This window comes from Nicotiana tomentosiformis, chromosome 12 (genome assembly GCF_000390325.3).
Source record: "Nicotiana tomentosiformis chromosome 12, ASM39032v3, whole genome shotgun sequence".
NCBI classification, from domain to species: domain Eukaryota; kingdom Viridiplantae; phylum Streptophyta; class Magnoliopsida; order Solanales; family Solanaceae; genus Nicotiana; species Nicotiana tomentosiformis.
In genome coordinates, this window is record NC_090823.1 from 100,204,176 (window position 1) to 100,213,345 (window position 9,170).

Below are 9,170 nucleotides of genomic sequence, written 5' to 3' on the forward strand. Positions count from 1 at the left end.
ACGCAGGGAAGCTAGGTCCAACATGGGAAGGCCCCTACCGAGTTTCAGCTATCATCGGGAAAGGTTCGTATGAATTAGAAAACCAAGATGGAGAAAGTTACCCGGCAACTGGAATGTGGCACATCTCAAAAGATATTATTACTGATAAACATCACTGAACTGAAAGTATGTGCTGCACTCTTTTTTCCTTCATCCAGTTTTTGTCCCAGTTAGGTTTTTCTAGCAAGGTTTTTATCAAGGCAGCAACAGAAAGCATACTACGAAGAAAGCTACAATAACAACAATAAGACCTTTAATATCAAGGCATACAAGCAAAGACCCACTCTGGGACGATTAGATAATCTTTTGCTCTATAGCAAAATTCCCACTGGGAAGCTAAGTTTTCTATCGAGCAAAGGTTACCCGACCGTTCATAAGTATAAACCACTAAAGGGTTGTTAGATAGTCCTTCGCTCGATAGCATGAATTCCTGAGGGGAAGTAAAGTATGTTACCGAGTTAAGGATAATCTAACAATTCATTAGTGGGATCCTCAAAGGTACAAAGCTTCCAGTGTTCCAATTCGCATTATTCGCATTTGAACACTGGGGGGATGATATGAGGATACAACAACAATGACTTCCACGTCGACTGGAAGCGAAAACCGAAAACATAGTTGTATTATCGGGACCGGAGACTGCACGACCAGTCCCGTAGAAACAAGTTATACAAGTTAGCCACAAGTAATGGCAATTTCTTTTTTTAGCATAACAAATCCTTATGTACTTTTTGAAAATAGAAGGAATAAAATGAAGTCCTTTTGTTTTTATCTTGTTTCTTGTCTGAACGATGAATTAACTTTGTCATTTGAAATTTAAACAAGTACTTTAAATGCTAGTGCCGTAATAAACAGGAGACGTCCTATTCAAGAGCACCGTAACATAATAGGGCCCTCTCTTATAAAAACCCTTACGTTAAAGGGTTGATTTCGGAAGAATTCAAGCCCGGAATCAAAATGCTTTCGGAAAAACTACACCCAAGGCTTCACATAATAAGATGCAAACAGTAAAACTTACGCAAAAATCTTAAGCAAAAAGAAGAGAATGCAAAGATTAAAACTTGCATAAATGTTTAAACGAAGGAAAGACACAAAAAATACTTGAGTAAAAAGATGTTTTGGTAACATGCCAAAATGGCACAGATACAAGAATTGAAAAAAGAAAAGAAAAGCTAAACTACAGCATCTCCGACCCGGAGGAAGAGAAGTGTCCGCACCCCCAGGAGAAGTGGATAGATCCGCCAATGGCTCAACATTTTGGCCTTCACTAGTTCGGCCTTCAACATCTTCGTCTTCTGCTTCCTCATCAGTTTTTGAAGTTTTGGAACCGGAACCGGAAGCAGCAGGCTCTGCCGGGAGACCGTTTTTAGCAACCAATTCAAGCTTACGGGCTTTAGCAATTTCAGCATCAAAGTCAATGGTACCAGCTTTGGCCTTTTCCAAGGTTTTTCTCCTTATGTTGTACATAGCATAAGTTTTCTTAACGACGAGGGAAGACGCTCGGCACTTAAGTTCTTCTTTGAATTGGGTTGCCTTGGCAGAAAGGATTTTCTGGGCTGATCTAACGGATTTGAGGCTAACATCAAGGTCACAGACAGTTGAACCAAAGAGCCTATTATGCTCGATCATTTTCCTATACTTCTCTTACAGCTGGTATTGGTTCACCCCCGCAACAACAAATTCTTCAGTTTTGGAGTTCAAGGTTGCCTCTAAGTTAGTCAATTTTTCAACGGAAGCAGCCTCACTATCGGATGCAGCAAGAACGGCGTTATGAACTTCAATCCATTTGGCCTTAGCCTCTTCAAATTGAACCCTCAGCGGGGCAATCTCCTGGATAAGGGTGTCCACTTCTTGCTCGCTTTGTTGCAAACGAGCCTCCAATACAACGACCTTAGTGGCTTTGGATTCCAATTCTAAGAGGCGAGTGACACTTTGCTCCCGCTCTGCCAAAAGCTGATCCCGTGTGGAGGTAATTTCTTTCTTCTCACGAATCAACCTCTGAAGGCCCTCAAAAGCAAGAAAGTTGGCCTACAAAGCAAGAAAGGAAAAACTCAGGATATGTTCAGGCAAAAATACAAGAAATAACAAATGAAGAAAGGAATGTACCGCTGCGGCGTTGTTCAACAAACACTCTCCCGAGAATGCCTGAATCATTTCTCAATCTTTCTTTGAAGCCAAAGGCTTCAAATAATTAGTAAGCTACACCGGACGGGATAGCTAGTTGCATCAGGTAGAGACCGAAAGAGTAACATTTGTCCTCCTTTGTGGATCTTCAGAAGGGGCAGCATAATTTTGCCCCAAATTCCCATAAACCAGGGACTGGGGAAAAGGAACACCTTCTTCGTGGTTAGGTGCGACCGGTGGAGATGATGTAGCAGTTGCTGGTGGAAGAGTGGATAAAGGTGGAAATGATGTAGAAGTTGCTGGTGTTGGTGAAGATGAAGATGAAGCTGATGGAGTTGAAGAGTGAGAAGCAGCTGCAGCAAACGCAGTGCTAGTTGTTGGTTTCTCATCAGCTGAGGACGGAAGGGACCCGGTACTCAGCCCCAAAATATCGGGCATGGTGACTGGGACACGAAAGCGGGAGTTGGCATTTTCCACCTTATCATATTCTCCCCAGAACGCCGAGACATCGTCCTCAGATAGTGTCACTAACTCGATAGGTTGAGCATTCTGTTGAGTGATGAGAATCGTCGCCTTCTATGTAGAGAAGCTTCCCCATCACTTGCTTCTCCATTATCGTCGATCATCACAATGTCTATGACCGGCCGAGGAGGAAGGCTAGTCACCACAACTACCGAAGACAACTCGGGGGTAACATTTTTTGCCCTCTTATTCTTTTCCTCAGTCACGGAGGAGCGTCTTCTTTTTGGTTGTTTGTTCTCCGGTCGGGGACTTTGTAAAGAAACACTTGTGCCCGAAGCAGGCCTAGAGAAACCTGTTCGAGTAAGTGCCTCCTAAAGCAGCCTCACCGCGTCAACAGGATCAGCCAAAATATCCTCCTCGGGGACAACAATAGAGTCCTTGGGTAAACTTGATTTCAGAGAAAAGATAGAAGGGGTCAATCAATTTCTTCACATAAAAAATTGAAACAAGGTGAGTGTGAGTTACCATGGATTTTGGCCTTCTACCCGTATTTAAGGGCTAGTTCTTTCCACGTGCGGGTTTCAGGCGTAGTGGCATCCAAGATCTTTTGGACCCACTGGTCCAAGCCTTCAACCGCTGATGGGACCTATCGAGTTGCTGAAATAAGCAAAAAATGAAGGATCAATACGGGTATAGAAGATTACCTAATAAAAGAAATATTGAACCAGGAACTTACGAGTGCGGTTCCATGCTTTCGAAAAGGATGAAGCCGTTGCCGGAATGATGTCATTGGTGGCAACTGCAACAAATCGTTGCATCCACACACGGTTGTTGTCATCATCCATGCTAGATAACATAGCACGGTGGCCACGTTTGTTGAAATTTATCATTCCCCCGCGGAAGAATTTGGGGGAATAAAGATTCATCACATGAGCTAAAGATAGCTCCTCTCTTGTCTCTTGGCACAAGCGCCGAAGATAGGCAATCGTCCTCCACATAGAAGGACTTACTTGTGCCAAACATACCTGATAGCGGAGGCAAAACTCTACAATAACGGAGTCAAGCTCTCCACTCAAAGAGAACGCACCCAAAGCAAATGGATACGTGTAAAAATATATAAAATCCTCCTTGGGAAAGGTAACTCGCTCCGATAGATCAGTAGCAACAATATCCAAATCATGAAAGCGGCAATCTTTCTTCACAACTGGAATACTGGAAGAACGGATGGAAGAAGGATATCTGCAAACAATCTATGTGTGAGGGAGAGCCGAAGGGAATTTCTCTTCAAAGTGTTTTATTTTAACAAGACTTCTAGGAATGATGGAATTCACCATTGGAGGAGCAGCATCCTCGACTTTGTTCTTGCCCTTTGAAGAGCTAACGTTCTTTGAATAAGAAGTCATTTCGATGAAAGAAAAGCTTTTTTGTTTGAAAAGAGTTAAAGAAAGGTTTATTAACAACAAGAACGATTTTAGAAAACATGGAAAATTATGGAGTATAAGGGGAGAGGGTTGATGCGTATAAGTAAAAGTTTTGGCCGCTAAATTCATGGCCATGATTACCTCGATAATCGGTAAAAATTTTGTTAAATCGTGGGATGACGCGTATTCAGGGCATTAAATGCGGAGAGACGTGCGTCTAATTAACCGTCAGAAGCCTTCAGAGGGGATCATAGTAATTCCCGCCAAAAGAGTGTTTCTACCAACTTTCCGGTGACACAAAGTTATGTCACCGGAAAGCAGAGGGGCTATCTGTATAGGGTAAAATATGCTATGATACGTGGTCGCCCAAAAAAGGGACACGTGGAACCTAAGACGGGAGATAGCCAAAACCGAAGGCAACGGTCCCGTCTCTCACCGGAAAGAATAACGCTCATAAGGATGCAATAAATACTCTTCGACCGATAGTATTTAATATAGAGTATTCCACAACATTAAGCACGTTGCCCGTTATAAGGAATTTGGCATTTATGCTCACTGTTACATCTTCATCAATGGTCCTCATAATTGACATTAAAGAAGGGCACGATCCTAGGACCTCATTTCCTAGACGTAACTATAAATAGTGAGTTATGTTATCATTGTAAGGACACAAATTTTTTAGCAAACTAATACTACAATCTACTCAAAACTCTAATCAATTTTATTTTCTTATTTTCTGTTCTTGTTCTTATTACTATTGCGCCCAGAGGATTCACTATCAGTCTTTATTTCTGTCATTTCGTCTTCCTATCAAGGCTAATTATTATATATTTCTTCAATTATCTTGTTATTTCAGGATCAAATTAATTCACTCGTCTAGAAATCACGTATAAATTCTACTGCAACGTTTTACGGATAAATAGTAGATTTTTCCTTTTTATCACCTTCTTGAATAAAGAGCATAATTTATTTGATCTTCTATAGTCAAAAATTGAGAATCAACCCACTTAACAATTAGTGTGAATTTAGACTTCGATTCCTGAATTTTAAAAAAAATATATGCATGTTTTTAATTATTATAATAAGTACTACCATCACAAATTTTTCTGTTGAATTAACAAAATTTTATTGGAAAACTTTATTACCAAAAAATTGTGTTTCTCCATATATTGTGCTCCTATAGTACCAACAATTTGGAAGAGAGTAATATTAAGACTTTGCTGGTACGCTAAGACAACCTTAATTGCGAAAGCTTTCAGTTTGTGCTAAAATATTTAATTTACTTGCTTATGCTACCGTTACGCAAATAACCAGCCGCATTTATTGTTTATTATTACTAGTTAGTATATATAAATTATATATGGATTATACATATACTATAATCCGCCGATTATTTTTAATTTAAGTGATTGTGTTGACGACTATTTAAGTTAAGTCTTTTTTATTATTTATTTATCTTAATTTTCCAAAAAACGAAAAACAAATAGAAAAGAGATCGATAACCTTTCTTTTTGTTTCTTGCTGATTGAAGATAAGGTGATTGAGACGCAACCTGCGATATTGTGATCATGAGTGAATACAAGTGCATGAAAAATAATGAAATACTACTGAAGTGAAAATATTATCATTTTGGATATACATACTATATTACTCTACGACCATGATTTGAGATGAAAGCATCAAATCAGACAGTTGAAGACGAGGATAATAACAACATTAGCGGTGTTCTCTGTGACTGTGAAGTATATAACTACTACATGTGGGTGTTGTTTAAACGAGGCTAATTGATATATAATGAGTTGCAAAGGGAAAAGACAAAAAACAAAAGGAAAAGATGGAGACTGGACATTGTACGTTTGTGACTAACAACTAAGCAAAAAGCATTAAAAAGAGCAGATTATTATTATTATAGAATTAAAAATAGGGAGGTAATTTATATTAAATATCAGTGTAATATAATATTCTAATTCTGATAGCAAATTAAGTATCATTTGCATACCAAATTATTAATTAATAATATTTATTGTAGAGATTTATTTGTAATTATTTAATAGTGTTGGTATATGATCATGCCTAACTCTAGTCCTATAAAGGATAAACGGTCGCTGAAAATATAATCGAGTTTAATAGTTCGGAGTCGAATTCCACAGAAAACTAAGGCTAACTACAACTGTTCCTATCACTAAGAACTAAGAAGACAAGTTAAAAAAAAAAATTCTAAATTATAAAGATTGAGATTTTATTTCTAACTAATTAACTAACAAATACTAGAAAGCCGTAAAATTATCAATTAGCAAGAATGAAATTGGAGACAAGATTAAGGAGGCCTAGAATTATGATTTTTCTAATTTTCAGAATCCTTCCCGCTATGTCTCCTATAATTTCGTGTAAGTGTTCTTTATTGATCGTGAGCACTTCATGTGTCATAATTCTTTCCCGAGCAATTACAATAATTTAGTAGACATATTCTCCCGAACTACGCTAACTGGCATTATCTTACCGCTTACTGTGACCACATTAAAGTATTGTTATTCCTAAACCCACCGTATTGATTCCTCACATATGTTAGAAGATTATTTAACAACCACCTAAATATGTACCATTTCACAAGCAATACATAATAAATAGGCATAGTCAATCGATGGTCATTCAATCAACTGAAATAAGCACGTAGTTGAGCAAGTAGAGAAAACCAACGACTCAATTATATAAAACGTAACAAGAATTTATCTTATAATAGGTTCTATCAAAACCCTACAATGAAATTTAGCTACTCATAATCATGCTAATAATCACGTATACAATTGAAAGTATTAATCTATGGACTAAGGAAGAACGGAAGAAGAACTCGTGTGATCCAGTGTTTGCAATTGTTCCAGTCGTCTTTCGCCTCCCAAATAATGTCTAACTCTCTAAAAACTAAGTTTAGGAGTTATTTATATGTTAGGGTAGAATCCAGGCCGAAATAACCAAGTTCAAAACTGACTGGGACTCAAAACTGCTTGGAAAGACTCGTCAATGCTAGGGCACTGTCTGGGGCCCCAATATTTCAGTGACAGATGGCACCAGATGCGCCAATTGCACTCCGCCTTGCGCCATCAGGGGCGTCAATCTTGGAGCACTGGATAGTGCCTTGCGTTGTCTAAGGCCGTGAGTTTTTATGGCCTTGTGACTTTTCAATGCCTTGCAGTGTCTTTTTTTATGCTCTTTTTTGTAGCTTCTATGTATTATTTCGTGTAATTTTTCTCCACTTCATATTAATATGTTCCTACATATAAAATAAACTCAATCAAGCTCAAGCACTGTACGAATCATTAATATTGCATAAAAAAATATAGGGTTAAAGAATAGTATAAAGTATAGTATTTTAGCCACATCAGTATATTTCTTTTATTATTATTATTATTATTATTATTATTATTATTATTATTATTATTATTATTATTATTAGGATTGAATTCACGTGGAGGAATTTTTCTTGATTGAAAATAAAAAAGGATACTTTTTGGTGATGTGCTTCGCCAGGTTGAGGTAAATAAAGTATACTAAGGAAAACCTATATAAAATGAAAGTGACCAAAGGTATTTATTTTTCAACAAACATTAATTTGTACACAGATACAACAACAACAACAATTCAATATAATCTCACTAGTGGGGTTTGGGGAGGGTAATGTGTACGTAGACCTTACCCCTACCCTGGGATAGAGAGGCTGTTTCCGATAGACCCTCCGCTCTCTCCCTCCAAGAACTCCACACCTTGCTCTTGGGGTGACTCGAACTCATAATTTTTTGGTTGGAAGTGGAGGATGCTCACCACTAGAGCAACTCACTCTTGTGTGACACAGATACAACAAGGCTCTTCTAAATCCATATGAATTTCACTTCGTAGTTTTGATTATAAAAATAATTTTACATTATTGATGCATAAATATTTTTAAAAAATGCAAAAAAAGAGAGAATTGCCTAAAACTTAGTGATGTGTCAGTACGTTATGGATGTTAAAGAGTTATTTTGTACTGTTCCTTGACCTTCAAGAGACGCATTCTTAACACTGACAGCCACCAACTTCTCTTTACCTGTCTGCTCTATTCTTTCTTTTTCCTCTTTGGTTTTTCTGATTGGCTTCTTTATTTGAATCCATTTTTAGTATATATTCCATTGTATTCTACGTGACTATTTTTATATTGCTTCTCCACTTCTCCTAATCCATAGCAGTCGAATTCAGGCCAATATATTATCACAATTCATCTGTTCGACAAAAGGTGTATATGTATACAATAATCTAATTGGAACGCTATATATAATTTGGTAGAAATGTGATTCGTTCTAGCATCTCTTTACTAGTTAAAGGGTTCTCCCACGCATTTGATTTATATTTCGATCAAAAACTTCATTTCCCGATGGATAGGTATTGAATATTATAACCATGTAGCTCTAGGACATTGGCATTTAATTTGATTAGGAGTTGATAATTCAAGAGGCTCATATGAATTCTCACTTGTGGTTGTGAGTCGTAAAAGACATGTCTAGATAGCTTTAGTCTCTAGCTTGCATACATAAATGAGGCCATAGAGGCGAAGTCAGGGATTTAAACTTTAAAAGTTTTAAAATTTAGGTAATAGCGGTTGCGTGTTTTAAATAACTCAGTTCTAAAATTAATTTTTATACATATTTAATGAGTTATTAAAATAAATATAGAATTTGGACCAAGTCGGTCCGCCAAATCTGTAGGTAACCTTCTAGCTCCGCTCCATCATAACGAGGCTGCTCCTATTCGTAATCTAGTCTTATACTATCTTTGACCTATTGATTTACAAGTAGGAAAGGTAGGTGTTGTGGTTTAAAGCTTGAAAATCTTGATTCTTGTGAGTTAATGTGTCTTGTGACTTGTAGAGGGACATCACAATCTTCTCTTCCCCACACCCCTCTGCAACTATTAATTTCAATAGTTGGCGCAATGAAGTATTGCTTTTCCTCTTTCGTTTTCTTTTCAGTAAAGAAAAGTAAATGCAGCCAAAATAGATATTAAAGTAGCACACCTAATCGGTTAACCTTCCTTGAGAGAAAAAAAAAAGAAAAGAATTTTAGCCATAAATTTATATATCCTTAACAAAGACGTATTCCA